The following is a 17847-nucleotide window of genomic DNA, read 5'->3' as shown; positions in this document are numbered from 1 at the left end:
GCACAGTAGGGGAGATGAGGAAAGGGTTTTGGAAAGATGGAGAAAATAAGAATTAAAAGGTGAGAGAGAAAAGGTAAGGGAGTGCCATTTGTAAAGGTGGGTCATTTTGGAAATAAAAGATCAAGGGAAGGAGATAAGGTGGAATTTTTGGAAAAGGCTATTATTTGAAAGGTATTACTCAAAGGAAATTGGACAGTTGAGAAGAGTCACAATGGGAAGAAAGAGTGAGACACACAGTGAGGAGGAGCAGAATAGATGGAAATGCACAGCTAGTAACTGTGACACTGAGTGTAAATTGAATGAATTCACCCATGGGGAGAACAAAGATATCAGAAAAGATAAAAAACAGGACCTGAAATATGTGGTTTATAGAAAATACACTGAAATTGAGAGATACACATAGAATGAAAGTGAAGGGGTGAAGGAGTATAATTATGTCTTAGATGATTCAGAGAAGAAAAAGGGTAGTAGGAATGATTTCTGATAGTGTTCATGTTAATGTGGATAAAGTTAACAGGGCAACTGTATTATGTTGGTGGTGTATTATCAATTTTTATCAATATTGCACCTGTATGCACCAAGTGTTATCCAGATTTTTAAAGGAAAAACTAAATGAGATAGAAATGGAAACAGATAACAAATTAGTAATAGGGCCAGGCTTTAATTTTTCTCTCCCAGAACTAGATACATCTAAACAAAAATAAATAAATCATTAAGAATATTAATTGAGTCTTCAATAAGTTAAATAGGATTGATATCTTGAGAGCCCGTGCACTAGTGCATGAGGTAAGTAGTATATCTAAGCCTGAACATGCACATTAATCCATACATGGTTTCTGGTGGGACAACAATGGTTTAGAGAGAATAAATATTCTGCAAAAGTCTTACTTTAACAGTCATCATACTATGGAGGTAATTAGGCATTCCTGAGTAGTTTTCATACCAAAACATTCAGTATGAGCAAGTTGGAACCACTTGGTTTTGGAAAAACTGTGCTCAGGCAACAGATTCTGTCTGTTGCCTAATGACCAACCTATCAAAGTGCAGTCCTAGCAATGAAGGTTAACCTAGAACCAGATGGGCTAAGGTGATCACATTAAAGGCTGATAAGAATGTGGAGAAACAAGCTTAATATTAAATATATAGAGCAGCTATGATTTTTTTCTTTAGAAAAAAAAGAAAGAAATATATTTTAAGAACTATTAACCTGTTCATTTACCTAGGGATCCATTTACTAGGATTAGGCCCTAAAGAAATTATCTTGAGAGTAAAAAGTTGTGTATATATCAAAATATTTGTGGAAGCTTTGTAATGACAAAAAATAGAAATAACACAAATGCAATGATTGGGAGGAATACCTGAATAGTCTGTGATACTTGAATGTAATGGATGATATTATTATATTATTAGAGATGACAAATTTTGGGAATATTAAGAAATATATAAAAACATGAAAAGAGAAGAAAAAGAGAATAAGAATAATACATATGATTATCTTAAATAACAGCTATGAAATCAAGAAACAAAAATGTATGAAAATAAAATAAATCCAAGGGGAACTCAAAAACAGATGTTTAAATTAGCACACATTTATAATTAATATAATTTTAAACAAATTATAAATAATATGGAGTTTATGATATAGCATCTACATTTTTATGCATCTGTTCATTTAAATGTTTTTTGGTGGTGGTGGTTATAAAGTAAAAAATAAATAAATGAAAAATGATCAATAAAAAATGAAAATAGAAATGTGCAAGAAGCACTTAAGAATCACATTTAAAAGTCATCTACAACTTCAGAAATCTACTTGGTGGTTTCAGAAATGTAGTCAAATTGTTAACACTTTCATTCAAATACTGAGTTTCTGAAATCCTAACAACTGTGATCATAACAACGGTGATCATACAACTAAAGTCACAGTTATAGACATTAAAAATGATAAGTATAAATACATTTTACCATTTATCATGACTTCTGCTGTATTATCATACTTTTAAAGCCAACTTCTCTTAATCATATAAAATATCAGTAAAAATAAAAATAATAAAAATAATGAAATAATAAAAAAATCAGTTTCCACTAGCCATCAAAGAAAGCCATGAAGAATGGATATGTATTTATAATGGTTTCATCTGTACCTTGGCTATAACTGACCCCGTAGTGATTTAGAATATAAGATAGTCATTTCTCCTAATATAGACATTCATCAAAGGTGGAGGCAGATGAAAAGTGTATTCCCCCACCCCCAGATAGAAAATATTTCCATACACTGAATGACTGAAGAAGCATGGAAAAGGGGGGCCGCATTTGGGAAAACCTCAGAAATGTTGATGGAGGGGCCTCAAGGGCAGAAGGTGCCAGTGGCGAGCTGAATGGCAAGTGGGACATGCTGCTATTTCCAATCCAAACATTATCATGTGTAGTTGGAGTCATCTCTTGTTCAATGATTCACTGATGTCTGCCTCATCATTAATGGGGCCTGGTAAACTTATCAGCTTTCCATTTCCTTCCCAGCCCACCCCAGCCCCAGTCTCCTATGCAATTATTTTTTGCTGCCTAGAGAAGGGCCACGGATTTCTTGCTCCTTTAAAACACCTTGTTTATTTTTTTTCTCCGGGCTGTTATAATGAATGTTTTCTTCAGATAAAGATGAACTAATTTTTATTATGCATCAAATGAGAGTTCACTGTTAAGAAGTCTGCCATGGGCATGTGTGATTTGGAGACAGACAAAAGGCAGCCAATGAGTCCCATTACTCTAACCTCAACATAAGACCAATGTTGACCTCCTTCTGGTGACATCAAGTGAAGCTTAAGTCAAAGATAATTTCTAAACTCAATCCTTCCATTTATTTAAGAGAATGATCTTGTACATGTTCTGAGTCAAATGAGGATTCCAATATCCATTGTAAATTAATATTTCTTTGAATTGATTGTTCAGTCATTTAACAGAATAAATTCTAGTAATAGCTATCACTTACGCAGTGCTTCAAAAGCATGCACCATGTCAGAGGTAGAATTTGATTGATGGCTCTGCTGGGACTCTGGGAGTTGGAGACATAAGGATATATCTTCCCAGCTCCTGGTCTGGCACTTTATTTGCTATATGAAATCTGTCTACTGGGGTTCAGTAACTAAACAATAAACATTCTCCAAATTCTTTATGTAAATTTAGCCCCACTTTTATTTAAAATCTCTACTCCCACTCTAATCTACCAAATCTTGTAAATGTGACCAATTGAAATGCAAGCCAGTGTGCCATTGTGATTATACTAGACCAGAAGAGCAGTATAGATAAGAGTAGGTAAGCTCTGTGTCTAAATCTGGTCCCTAACACTTACTATCATTAAAAGCTTGGGGAGATCCCTGGACCCCTAAGTGTATCAGACAAAAATCTAAGACTCATCTCCTAAGTCACAGATGGGTTGAAAGTTGCACTGGTATTAAAAGAAATAAAATAAATAAATAAAAAGATGATCCTAAAAAAAAAAAAAGAAAGTTGCACTGGTATTAAAAGAAATAAAATAAATAAATAAAAAGATGATCCTAAAAAAAAAAAGAAAGTTGCACTGGTAGCAAGGATTCCTACACCAGGAGTTTCCTTTACTTACAAAATCACGGGCGCCAGACTGGTAAGTGCCAATTGAGAAACCATGTTTTCATGAAATACGATGTCGTGACATGGAAGTTTTAAAAAGGGAATGTCATGGAAAATCATTGGACATGATATCATGACAATATAATAAGTGACACTACAGTATGGGATACATACTCTTTTATTGTAAAATTATATATTTTAGACCAAAATTATAGTATGGAATAAAACTTAGTGATGACTGCTAAAGAGTAATTAATTTTAGGTTCTTACCCTTTAATTGCCTCCTTTTCCATTTGGGACAATGTACTGTTATTTCTTGTAGCGTTGACACCACTCTGGAGTCTACCTGATATTTATCATTAAGTAAAATTTAATTAAATCAGCAACAACCTATGCATTCTTATTTCATGCCTGAAACAGCTCTGGCATATTGAAACATGATTCAGTTCTGTGAAATTAACCCCCAAATTAATTTGAGTCCACATTATGTGGAATGGGTCTTACCCATAGGTTTGAAGCTTCATTTTTTAAATTCAATTAGTGAAAAGCTCCCTAGATCACCTCTTCTTTAATAACAACAAAAATTTTAATCCATTTCATTCTATCAAAAGCTCTTTCAGCCTCAGTAGCTCTAGTGACAGCATAGCTCATATATTTTCTACCTGGCATAATTAAAAAAAAATAACCACACCTCTGTGGACTGTCAAACAATAGTCTATTTTTCATGAAACCCCAATTGAACAAGGCTCTTTATTCAAAAATATATTTTTCTTCTACTATGATTGCAGTAAGAATTAAAAGGAGGAAATTCAATCCCTTGCCTGTAAAAAATACTATTTTTTTTCTTTTGGTCCCCAGAGAGTGTTTACATACTAATAAAAGAGATACTCATAAAAATGCTAAAACAATAAAGCACTCCAATATAATTGCCTAATATTTTTGGTTTCTTAGTAATCAGTTTATGGACTTTTGTGTGAGAAATGATGTCTAATAAAGGTGAAGTCTGCTGAGTCTTCAAAGCTGGTCCCAAACCAGAGGAAGAAGTGACACTGAACTTAAGGCAAATTCATTTGAGGGATGAAGACCTAATATAAAATGTTTTCTAGATTGAGAGTGTGCTGGGCTCTGCAAAGCAGCAGAGGACCATCCATCCACTGAAGGTTCACTTGTACAAGGAGTGAGTGGTCCAACTCCCAGAGTCCCAGAACGTAGCCCCCTACAAGGCTTGAGGGGGTTAGAAAAGCAGAAATGCCCTTGCAACAGGAATTTTCCTTTGGGGGTTGAAGATGATGTTTCTCCTCATTTCTGGAAGTTCGTAACTGAAGTCTAGAGAAGGTGGCCATGTTGGCAAGGTTCTATTTGTTGCATTTAAATTATACTTCTGCATAGAACAGTGAGAGGAGAAATAGAGAGATGGACAGAGATAGAGAGACAGGCAAAGAGATGAAGACAGAGAGAGGGGGTGGAGAAAGAGAGAAGAGAACCCCAAAAGATTTTGCCAGTCTAACAAAGAATTTAGAGTGAGTGCTTTTTCTTCCTTCCCTATAAAAAACTTAGAATGACAGGTTCAAATTAGATAAATACTAAATGAGAATTGGAATGAAGAGGAATAGGACACTGATGAAGAAGTAGATTTGGGGTCAGAATATTTGCATTAAAAATCTTGGCTCTGTTTGGTGTTGGTGGTGGTGGTGGTGGTAGTAGTGGTGTTTTTTATTTGTCTTGTCTAACTCTTCATAACTGCATTTGGAGTTCTCTTGGAAAATACTGGAATGGTTTATCCAGCTCATTTGAAAGATGAGGAACTGAAGTAAACAGGGTCAAGTGTCTTGCCCAGGGTCACAGAGCTAGTACACATCTGAGGGCAGATTTGAACTCAGGAAAATTAATCTTCCTCACCTCAGGCTGAGAGGTCTGTCCACTGTGCTGTCTAGCGACCCCCATGGTTAGTAACAACACACACACACACGCACATGCGCGCACACACACACACATTGGGCAAATCATATCTTTTTGGAGACTCAGTTTGCTACTCTGTAGAATAAGCTCAGTGGGCTCAATTGCATCAAAGCTCTCTTTAACCAAATCTCATATTTCTTCAGCTCCAGGCACTTCACCATGCCTTTCTCTGGATACTCTCCAGCTTATTAGTGTCCTTCTATTGTGCCCAGAAGTGACTGTAATAAAGCAGATAAGTTCTGACAAGGTTGGCATAAACTAGTTTTCTAATTTTCCCTATACCTGGAAGCTATTCCCTTTTTAATGCCTGAAACAATTTTGTTATTGTTGTTCTCTTCTTCATCACCCTGCCGAATCATATTGAGTTTGGGATACACGAAACACTCTTTATTATTTTCAAAACAGTTTCTGTCTACCCAGGCTTCCCCATTTTCTGTTTGTGGAGTTGAGGTTTTGTCCTCAAGGGTAGTCTTTACTTTTATCTCTATTGGATGTCATCTTAACTAACATGGTTGTTATTATTATAGTCCACTGTAATTCAGCAACTTATTTGCATTTTGACTGAACAGAACCAAAATGACCCTGTTGACATTTTATATTGATCTATGAAATCATATTATAAATTCCCTTCCTTTCCCTTCTCTTTCTCCTCAATTACTCCTAGGTACCATCTGAGATCCAATTCTATATCACTCAGAGGAGAACACACCTTGGATGGTGCTGGCACTAACAAGAAAAGATTAGTCACACAGATAATACATTTTATCTAGATGATCATTTGAAAAGAAACTTTCCCAGTGGGAGTTGAGTCATTTTGGAAATCAATTTGGAATTCTGTAAAGTTCTTAAAATTCTAAAAGCTCCTATCATCTGATCCAAAGGTCTATATCAGGTCTATATCAGAAAAGCTCACTGACAATCTCTCTCTCTCTCTCTCTCTCTCTCTCTCTCTCTCTCTCTCTCTCTCTCTCTCTCTCTCTCTCTCTCTCTCTTTCCCTCTCCCTCTCCCTCTCTCTCTCTCCCTCTCTCTCTCTCTCTGTCTCTCTCTCTGTCTCTTTGTATATCTCTGTTTCTGTCTCTGTCTCTGTCTTTCCCCCCCCCCTCTCTCTGTCTCCTATCCATATATTTATAATTACATACATTGTATGTGTATATATGAATTTATGTAATATATATATACTTTTATAAATATATGCTCTGAAATATGTGTAGTAGCAAACCATTGGAAGCAATGTTGATGCAAATGATTAACAATTATTTTATACATATTATAGAATAAGGAATGTGATATAAATATCATCAAAATAATGAATACAATGAATCATTGAAAGACTTACATGAAAGAGGAATAGTCATGCAAAATATATAAGCCATGGCTACAGGAATCTAAAAGGAAGAGAGAATGGTCCCCAAATAGTTGCCAATGAATGTGGTGGAATTTAAAATGAGTATATTCAACACTGATGAAATGCTATGAAGATAAAACAAATCCAATCCCTTACAAAGGTTGAAGGGTGCACATGTATGAACCACCATAGTTTTATTTTTCTTTATTGATAGGTTTTGATGATTTTATTCTAATTAAGAAAATAAACCTCTTTTTAAGCATAAATGTTAGGGAGGAGAAAGGAATAGGAGTGATTTCAATGACAAAAAACAACAAACATATCAATAAAATATATTTTAAAAATAATACACTGTAAAATTACCTTCTTTGCTATATGATGCCAACTATTTTAATTCAAAAGTGACTTTTTTCCTTAAAAAGCAAAAAAAAGGCAATCGTGTTTATCTTTCTCATACAAACATGCTTTAGGCATGTCTTTGTATTCACACCACAAAACTGGTGTCTAATTTTCATGCATCAATATGTATAAACTAGAGGAAAGAGTCTTGGGTTCTGCTGCAGTAGACCTGTAACTGAGCAACTTTAAATGGTCTGGCAATAAAAGAGGCAGATAGTCTTTCCATCTGCCTGCAATCACTCCTTCAAATATGCTGACAAGTTTCGTTAAGCATTTCACTTGCCTTTGCTAACTCATTATATTTACTGTGAGCTTCTTGAGAGTAAAGATTGCTTTTTGTCTATCTTTATGTTGCTTCACACAGTGATTGGCTCATGGTCTACCCTTAACAAATGATACCGAATAATTGTTCCCTGGTTCCATGTTCACAGGATTCTTTTTTTAACATTTATTTTCCTTAATCAATGGATGATCTCTGTCTGGTAGCGCCTTGTCTATTCAAAGGACTTGAATGTTGTTTGATAAGCATTCTTCCCATTTGCCTCTATACTAAGCTCTGAAATAGTTCTCTTGTCAGTGGCTTATCTATAACTTTTTTTTTTGTTCATGAAACAGTTTTCCAAAGTTAAATTCTATGTGAATAGTTGGAATACTCAGATTCTGAAGGCATTCTGATAGACAGAGATGAATTCTCTATGACGAGGATATTTCCCTAATTTTAAGCATCTTTTACATCTGGAGAACCCTCGATGCAGAGATCAAAGGGAGAGGGATGATACAATATACTCATCCTCCCCTGTTCTTTAGAGCCATAGCCTCCTCAATACAAATGTAACACACACCACTCTGTTTTAAAACACATCTATAAAATGGCCATGCTTTTGCTTTATTTCTAACCAAAGATGAGATAAATCTAAAGTTCTGCTTTCTTATTTTTTAGGAACGTCTTTTGGCTAGTCAAATTCAAGAATAGTGAGAAACCACTAGGAACATTCATTGCCTTGGGAGAAGAATAATAGAGTTATTTTTCTGAGGATTCTTATTTTCTCATCGACATCTTATTCACCCAGATTAATTGTGGGAAGAAAAAATGTTTATAGGGAATGGACTTTCAATAAAATTAACATCTTTCACCAGTATTGAATAGAGAACTGAAACTCAGGCACTATATTTTTGAAACCGGTGATTTCCCCAAAGTCCATCCTCTATAAAGATTAGGCTTATTTTTAAATGGTTATAAATCATTTGAGGAAAATAAAATAAAATATGTTTAAAGAAAGGGTGCTTTTCAGATGAATATGGGAAAATTAAGTACTTATTTGTTCATTTGCTTGTTTTTGTTTTTCCTTTCTCCTTTTTCTTTTTGCTGTCAGTACATCATCAAATTATGTGTTCAAAATTTAGGGACTTTATAATGAACAACTACTTCAGTATAATGTTTTGGAAAATAGTAAAATAATTTAATTATATTATATTTAATAATAATAATAATAATAATGATAAAATTTATATTACAAAGGTCTAAGTTTAGCTTCTTCTTGTGAATCCACCCCAATGGAATGGAGAAACAATATTTCATTCAATAATTCAACAAGCACACTAAGTTCCTTCTGTATACAGAGGGCTATGGTAGATACTGGAGTTACAAATTCACAGGCACACACACTCACACTGTAAGCCTTAAAATTTCTTAGACTTATGAATGTTGGAAATTTCACCATTGGGAAATTTCATACTGGAAAAAATTTCCTACTGATAGTAAGAACTCTATTGGAATGTGAAACCCCTTGGCATGGGAGGATCCTTCTCCTCCCTACTTAAGACTACTTTAGGACAGAAACCTTTTGCTAAACAATGGAAAGGGTTTTGACCTATGCTTAAGCATAGAACAGGAAGTTCTTTAAGTCATGATTGATTTTAGAATTGATACAATAGAGATACTTGGAATGACAGAACCAGGTCTTGGAAAATACAGTCTCCACCCTACTTAGAGTAACAGGATTTAGGAAGGGCTGCAGCAAAGATCAAGATTTAATTATTTGAGAATACGACCTTCAACAGACATGTGCAAAGCCACAGACCTCTGGGCGGTCCTGGGTTAAGCTAGAGCCATCATTGGCACAGGGAAGACATGGACAGTGATTGGTAGATTTGAGAACTGAGGGGAGGGAACTTTGATGGTTTCCTTAAAGATAGCGGGGTCTGAGGACAGAGGAGAGAGTTTTTTGCTCTGAGGAGGTTTTGCTCTGAAGGAGTCTGAGAGGAGAGAGGTCCTGGAGGGAGAGCTCCTGGAGAGGTCTTGAAGGAGGCTGTGGAAGGAGAACTCAGGAGGAGTCTGGAGGAGAATTCTCTGGAACATTTCTTGAAAGGAGGCTCTCTTGAAGGTGGAGCCTGAGGTTGGCATGAGAAGCTTTACCTAGAGAGCTCTTGGGTGAGTGATAAAACCAACTGACTGATTTATTCATTCTTATTCTTTTCTTCCTTTCTCTCTTTTTCTATTGATTAATCAGTGTATTATAAATTAAATTTCTCTATAAAACCCAGTTGGCTTGGACATATTCATAAATTGGGAATATATTCCCTGGCGACCATCTTATATTTATATAAAACCAAGACACAGTAGAAAACATATTTCAGCGGTCATAATTGTTATAGATTTCCCTTGTTCCCAAAACATTTTAATTATCACAACACCCAGTTCCTTACCTCACAGAGCTTATATGCTAAAGGGAGCATGCAACATTCAAACAGATGCATAAATGCAATATAGTTCGAGAAAGGAGAGAGAAGTCCTTCGTTCATGATTGTGACACACTTTACTGATACCAAAACACAAAACTATGGTGTGCGCTTGGATTCGAAATCAAGGAACTGAAAACTAAAAATACTGCAAACCTTTGTTTAGTGAATACTCTACTTTTGGGTCAGGAGCACCTGAAATATATTTGGAAACTCAAGAGAACTACAGGTTTGGAAGGGACCTCAGAAGCTCTATGTGCCAGCTCTTGTTTGAAATCCCCTGACAAATATAGCTGAGGCTACCTAGCCATTAATTAAAGACCTTCAGTAGGAGAGAACCCACTCTCTTCTAAGACAATTCATCAGATATTTTGATAGCTCCAGTTGTTAAAAGGATATATTTTTCATACAGCAAGCCACAATCTACCAATCAATCCCCAATTTCCACCTATTGCTCCTTCCTTGCTCCATAGTGAAAGAAATAAGGTTTTCTCCTTTTCCCCTGCCACTTCTGATATAATTCAATATTTTTATGCTTGTGTGATCTCACGGATAATGGTACACCTTCAAGTAGGAATCAGAACCCTTTCAGGGATCCTAATCTATTGATTCTCTTGCCCATGCCCTCCATGGGAAGCCTTCTGTATGGGCTAGTCCTTGCCTTTAATCCCTTGGCATCCTATTTACATCCATGGAGCTCACACCAATGATTACCCACCTTGTTGGTTACATAGCAAGGCCATTATCTTTCTAAATACATAACGAATAATTAATTTTAATTATTAAAATTATATATATTTAATTATAAATTAATTATTTATTATAATGATAAAATAATTAAAACAATAAAAATAAAATAATTATAAATATTAAATTATTTAAAAATAATTAATATTAAGTTGATTTTGGCATGCAATTCTTCTTTGGAAGCCTTTTAAATAACGGCAAATGAGTAGGACACCTATCCTAAGTCTTCTCTCCTGAAGGGAAAATATCCACAATCTTTTCAAGTTGAAACTGGCAGATATGTTGAGTTTTTGGACTAGCATCTCCACCCCTGGAGGGTTTGTGAAACCTGTTGAAGGGGAAATTAGGATGAGAGGTCAGAAAAGTCCCTTGGAGAAAGGAGACCATTTGTCGATAATATGTAACTGATGGCAGTAGGTTAGCCACAAGCCAAGAGAGAGAGAGAGAGAGAAAGAGAGAGAATGCCCCCTCCATAAGTAATGTTCAGCTTCATCTCCAGGAGAGCCTGGTGGCTTCTTGGGTCATGGTGTTTGAGGAAGTGAGTGGAATTTCCAAATATAGGAGTTTGGAAAAATATATATTTTTGAATCTTGGAGTTGGACCTCAAAATGGGCAAAGTGTCTTGTCTGCGGTCACTCAGCTTTTAGTAACAGAGGTCCGATTTGAACTCGGATCTGCCTGACCAAAAGACTGGAGCTGCTCTCTCTTTTGTGTCAGCGGCCACCTTGAGGGAGAGAAGATAAAAAGAATGATTTTGACAATACCTAGAGAGACGTCTATGAATAGATGCTAGGTAAAAAGAGCAGAGTTAGGAGAATAATGAATACAATAACATTTTAAGGATGGTGAGATCCTTTCTCATGACGGGACATATTTTATATTTATCAATGAGTAGATAATCATATTTTCAGAAAGTCCTTCAGGTTTCAGGGTCTTTCTCAGGGGACACCTACATCATCAGTGCTGCCCAACTGTCCACACTGGCTTCTTATGGGGCGGCGGTGACTGCGTCTCTGTTTGGAATCCCTGAAGGACAGTGAGGATGCCATTCTGAAACCCATTGATTGTGTAAGAGCGAAGACAAGAGGGTCTCTCGAAACCCCTGGCCTGGATGTGCCGCCCAGAGAGGCCCAAGGTCATGTCTAACGCATCAGCTTGATTTGGCTGTCTCGTGTGGTGCTTATTAGCAGAGGACAGAAACAGCTGGTGTCTAAACCAGGGCTCAGCAGATGCAGGGCATTTAGAAACCTGAGCATTCGCTTTTTTTATTGTGCACTAAAATTAGATTTAAAATGTGCTCAAAAGCATAACTAAAACAGATTGCCCCTTCCAGCACTTGTGTTTCCGATTCATCCACAGGGCCCATATTTTCCGAGTCTGTGTTCAGACCTTTGATCTTCTTCTTATCTCTGTCAGAATATTAATTGAGAAATTTCTTTACTGTACCCACAGGACCCTTTTAAAAGGTTTCTTTTGGTAAGAAAATAATCACATTGCTTAAGAAATTGTGGCATTTACCTTGTCCTTGTAAAGAAAGTGGCCCTAGGCGAAGATTGTAGTGGGTGAGGTTTTCTGCTCTCCTCCCTCTCCCTTGCTGTCTTGGAGACAGTATTGACTGGCCTCAAGGAATCACCAAGTCAGGGACCACAGTCCAATTTTTGGTCCGCTGAAGTCCAAATGACATCCATTTAAAAGATGCTTGTAAGAGCTTGACAGATTCATAACCCCCCCCCCCTCCTGCCCCGTCACACACAAATATACTCCCAACTGGGAAACCAAGAAAGAACGTGCCAGAGAATCTTGTACTCATGGACAGACATACTAGAGTATATTTAGGTTCAAAATATTATACTTATCTGTACTTCCCTACCCAGCTCCTTGCTAACACTTTCACACTTAGTAGGGATTTCTACTGACTTCTCCTGACTAGTGACTCTCTCTCTCCTAGACCACCATTTTAGGAGTGGTTCATATGGACTCATATTAACTCCTTCTTTTAGCTCTCCATCTTCCATCATGGCCCTTTCCCAAGTCCTTGCTCTCCTCCCCATTTTTAATTCCTCTTTATATTGTCTTTTCAGATTAGAATGTAAATTCCATGAAATACATTTTATGTTGTCCCTAACATTAAGTATGCCCATAATAAACACATAAATGCTTTATTTATACATCTGACTTTGTCTCCCTAATCCCACATGGGTCTTGGCAATTTATTTAGGATAATGGATTTAGAAATGGGGCAAGCCTTATAGGCCATCTCATAAAAAAATATAAGACTTTACAGGTAAGGAGACACAGAGATGAAATGATGTATCTATGATATCTCAACTAGAAAGAGTCATGACTGATAATTGAACCCAGATATTTTGTACATCAGAATCAGAATCCTTTTCTCTCTACCAAGTGCCATTCTTCATCAAATTGGGATTTACCTTAGACAAACTGCAAATTAGTAGTTCAGGTGGACATTATTTTAACCAAATAGGAGGAATCTTAGAAGCCAAGGGGAGTTTATGATATTGGATGTGTATTGTGGTTAGGAATACTTATAAACTTTAGGGGTAGATAATATGGTCAGAATAATGAATGGAAAAATAAATAAGATAGGAAATTTTCAAGCTTGATCAAAATTTTGGAAGTTGGGAAGCAGTCAAAAGAAGAGAATAAAAGGACATAAATTGAGTGCTGGGCCTTGGTTATGGCTCAATAATTGAAATAGAACCCAAAGTTAGCAGATATTGACTGGGAGCACATGCTAAAGGGATGAGTGAGGAGGGGCCGGGTGGAGCTGCGCACTTGGTAGCATGGTGTTTGCTTACAAGGCATCTGCTGGGTCTGTTGTGTGGACTTCTGACGCCTTCTGTCTGTGATTGGAAATTTCCCATTGCTTCAGAGTAAGGAAAAACATAGAATGCATCGGTTGAAACTTAGGAGCACTCCCTAAACTACTTCTCATTCATATACATTTAGGGGAAGGCTCTAATTATAGCATCATCACATTAAATCTTGGAAGACCTGGAAGACAATTTCATCTAACCTACTCATTTGACCTAGGGAGAAACTGAGCCTTAGAAAGGAGCAGTGAGTTGTGTGATTGAACACTTGCCATTCCATAGAAGAGCCAGGCTTCGAAGGAAGAGCAAGCCCCTGACTCAAAATCTATTGAGGTTATTTCATTATTTATTTGCTTCTTCATTCACTGAGATTTTATGTAAGAAGCATTGATAATAATCAGGAATGCTTTATATTAGAAACAGTATTACTCAGTACACATGGCATGGTAGTTGCTAGAAAATCAAATTCAAAACTAGGAAGACCTGGACTCTAGTCCTGCTTCTAATAAACACTGGCCACATAACACCTGAAGCAGCTAAGAGGCACAATTGATAGACTCCTGGGCCTGGATTCAGGAAGATCTGAGTTCAATTCCAGGCTTGGACACTCACTATCTATGTGACCCTGGTCAAGCCATTTGATCTCTGTTTGCCTTAATCCACTGAAGAAAGGAGTTGGTAGATCACTCCAGTATCTTGGCCAAGAAAATCCTCAATGGAATCACCAAGAGTTGGACATGATTGAACAAACTGGACAAGTCACTTAACTTTTCAGAGCTCTAGGCAACTGTTTATGATTATAAGATATAGAGAATATAAAGACATGCCTTGGTGATGGGAATTTCCTTACCTGAGGTTTCTGTGTACCAGTGAAATCACAGGGCCATTCATGGGAAATAGAACACACTGTGCCCAGACAGTGTCTCACAATGCTAAATTAGACCCAAACGTACAGGATAGATGATATTGATCTGAAAGATGTGAGATGGGATAGAAATGGCATCAGTGGTATATTCATCCTACTCTAGGCTTCTAAACATGGAGGTGAATGACTATAATATTTGGCCACCCTATGATAAGTCACTTCAAACCTCACTTTTGAAAGAAGGGATTTAATTTATACATAAAATACTCAGCTAGAGATAATGAACTAAAATACTGAACAATCAAGTGTGAATACCATTTATGTGCAGAAGATAATTGAAAATGGAGCAGGAATAATTCCTTGGGAATAGGAGAAAGGGTGCAATCTAGACCAGACTGTCAGAAACTTATATATATATATATATATATATATATATATATATATATATATATATATAAAGTTATTATTAGTAGCACTTATAAATAAAATGAACATAGTATCTTAATGATGCAAAGACAAATGAATGTACAAGGGGTTTATATATACATACAAATGTATATACATACAACACATATATATGACTTGGAATAAAAAACTTTAATATATAAAAATGTACATAAAAATAATAGCCTGGGCAGTGTTAAGGATTTTATTAAAGATTTTAAAAGCTGAACCTTTCTTGGAATTTGCAGTCAACATAGATATAGGCTTATTTGACATCTCTAATAAGATACATAAAGCAAGTTTCTGAAAAACTCCAAATTCAACATGCTCAAAAAGTGTGGATCTGCCAACTCAGAAGTAGCCTGTTCCCCTCTGAGATGGCTCCAATTGTTGGCTAACTCTTCATTTTATCAAACATAAAATTGTCTTGTTAGTAAATCCTTCTGTTATTCTTACATACATGGTCTCTACTATTAGAATGTTGGCTCCTCAGATGCCAGGGGTGCTCATTTTTCTTTACATCTTCAGCACTGAGCACAGTACATGCCAGTAAGGAAGAGCTTACTTGATGTTTGTTGGCTTTTTCTGGAGTCCAGAATCTCAAACAGAATATCTTACAGGTAATTTATGTGGTCAGGTTTCATCTCTCTGTCACTTTGGTCTCTCTGCCTCACCTTTCTCCTCATCGCAGTCCATCTTCTACTCTGCTATCAAACTGATCGTCCAAAAGCATTGTGATGGCCACTAAACTCCAACAGCTCCCTGTCATTTCCAGAATCAAATACAAAACCATCTTTTGAACTTTTTCAGCCCTTCATAACCCTTCTTACCTTTCCTGCTTTCTTATACCTCATTACTCTCTATGTATTTGATGATCCAATGATGCTGGGTCTCCTTGATTTTCTTTGAAAACAACACTCCATTTCCAAAATATATATTATTGTCATATAATTGTCATAAAATTGTCATAATCACCAACAATATAATTTTATTCCTCTACATCTCTGTCTCTTGATTTTCATGGCTTCCTTCCAGCTAAAATCCCACATTCTGGGGGGCAGTGTCAATATGGCAGCTTAGAAGCAGCAAAAGTTCAGACCTCTGAAAACCCTTCCTTACCAATCACAAATTGAATGCCCCTAGGGGACTGAAATTAAAACTTAACAACAGGACAGAAGCGGGGAAACCTCCTTCTGGATTCAAATCAAAAGGTATGCCCCCCAAAAGGCAGAATCTGAGAACACTCAGGTCTAAGGGGAAGGCAGAAGGAAGGTCCTAGGACCCCTCACCCCCAAACCAGAGTGCTGAGCCCCCAGTGGCAGCAGGAACCTCTGGGTGGGCAAAGGTGCTGGTTTGGAGGGTCTACCTTGTGAGCAGCAGAGCGGGGAACTGGGCTTGGAGCATTCAGTACCGGTGGTGGGGAGGCAGCCAGGGAGAGCCCGGGGATCCTGCAGCCCTGTGGCTGGGTCATTCCATCTGGCTCCAGTCTCACCAGAGGTTTTGCCTCAGGGCACATCCAGATCAACCCAGTTAAACCTAATCCCATCAGGACTCCTCAGAGCTCAGGGAGGCCAGGACCCCAACCCCCCTATAGTGCAGGGCCTCCCGCAAGGACAAGAACCTCCGGATGGGCAAAGGCACTGGGGTACCTTGAGGATAGCGGAGAAGAAGCTAGAGAGAACTGGAGAGAGCCTGGGTGGCTCCAGCCTTCCAGGAGTCTTCTGCCTCAGAGCACATGATACAGTCCAACCCAGTTGAACTTAATCCGATCAAAAGCCTCCAGAGGACAGGGAAGCCAACATTTCTCCCCTAGAGACTGTACCAAGAGATGTGACAAAGCTCCAAGAGGGAAGACTGACAACCCCAAAACAAAAAAAAAAATGAGAGGAGCAAGAGCACAGACAAATACAGGGAGCAAAGAAGGGGTAAACCTGAGCAAACAACAGAAAAAGATGAAAGAAATTACAATTGACAGCTTTTGCACAGGTAATGAGCAAAGAGTGAACAAAACAGAGGAGGAGGGATCAGCAAAGGAAAAATCAGAATTCCCAGTGAATTGGATACAAGCTTTGGAAGAACTCAAAATGCAATTCAAAACACAATTAAGAGAGGCTGAAGACAATTGGGAAAAGAACTTAAAAACTAAGATAAATCATATGGAAACAGAAAATAGTGTCTTGAAAGACAAAATCAACCAGCGGGAAAATGAGACAAAAGAGATGAAAGATGAGGTGAAGAAGATGATAGATGAGAAAAAGGAGATGAAAGACGAGGTAAAGAGTATGAAAGATGACCTCCAAAGAAAATCAGACCAAAAGGAAAAGAATGATCAAAAATCCAGGGATGAAATTCAGTCTCTAAGAACCAGAATGCAACAACTAGAATCGAGTGACCTCACAAGGCAGCAGGACACTATAAAACAAAACCAAAAGAATGAAAAAATTGAGGAAAATATGAAGCATCTTATTCACAAAACAGAAGATTTAGAAAATCTTTCAAGGAGAGACAATTTAAGAATCATTGGTCTACCAGAAGACTATGACAAAAGAAAAAGCCTGGACATGATCCTACACGAAATTATCCAAGGAAACTGCCTGGATATCCTAGGACAAGAGGGAAAAGTGGAGACTGAAAGAATACACAGATCACCTCCTTTACTTAATCCCCAACTGACAACACTCAGGAATGTTATAGCCAAATTCAAGAACTATCAGACCAAAAAAGATATTACAAGCTACCAAGAAGAAGTCATTCAGATACCATGGAACTACAGTGAAGATAATGCAGGATCTGGCTGCATCCACACTGACAAACCAAAAGGCATGGAATATGATATTCTGGAAAGCAAGAAGAACTAGGTCTACAACCAAGAATTAACTACCCAGCAAAACTGACTATATTCTTACAGGGGAAA

Source organism: Monodelphis domestica, chromosome 8 (assembly GCF_027887165.1).
Source record: "Monodelphis domestica isolate mMonDom1 chromosome 8, mMonDom1.pri, whole genome shotgun sequence".
In the NCBI taxonomy this organism is placed as follows: domain Eukaryota; kingdom Metazoa; phylum Chordata; class Mammalia; order Didelphimorphia; family Didelphidae; genus Monodelphis; species Monodelphis domestica.
Note: the sequence above shows the minus strand (reverse complement) of the source record.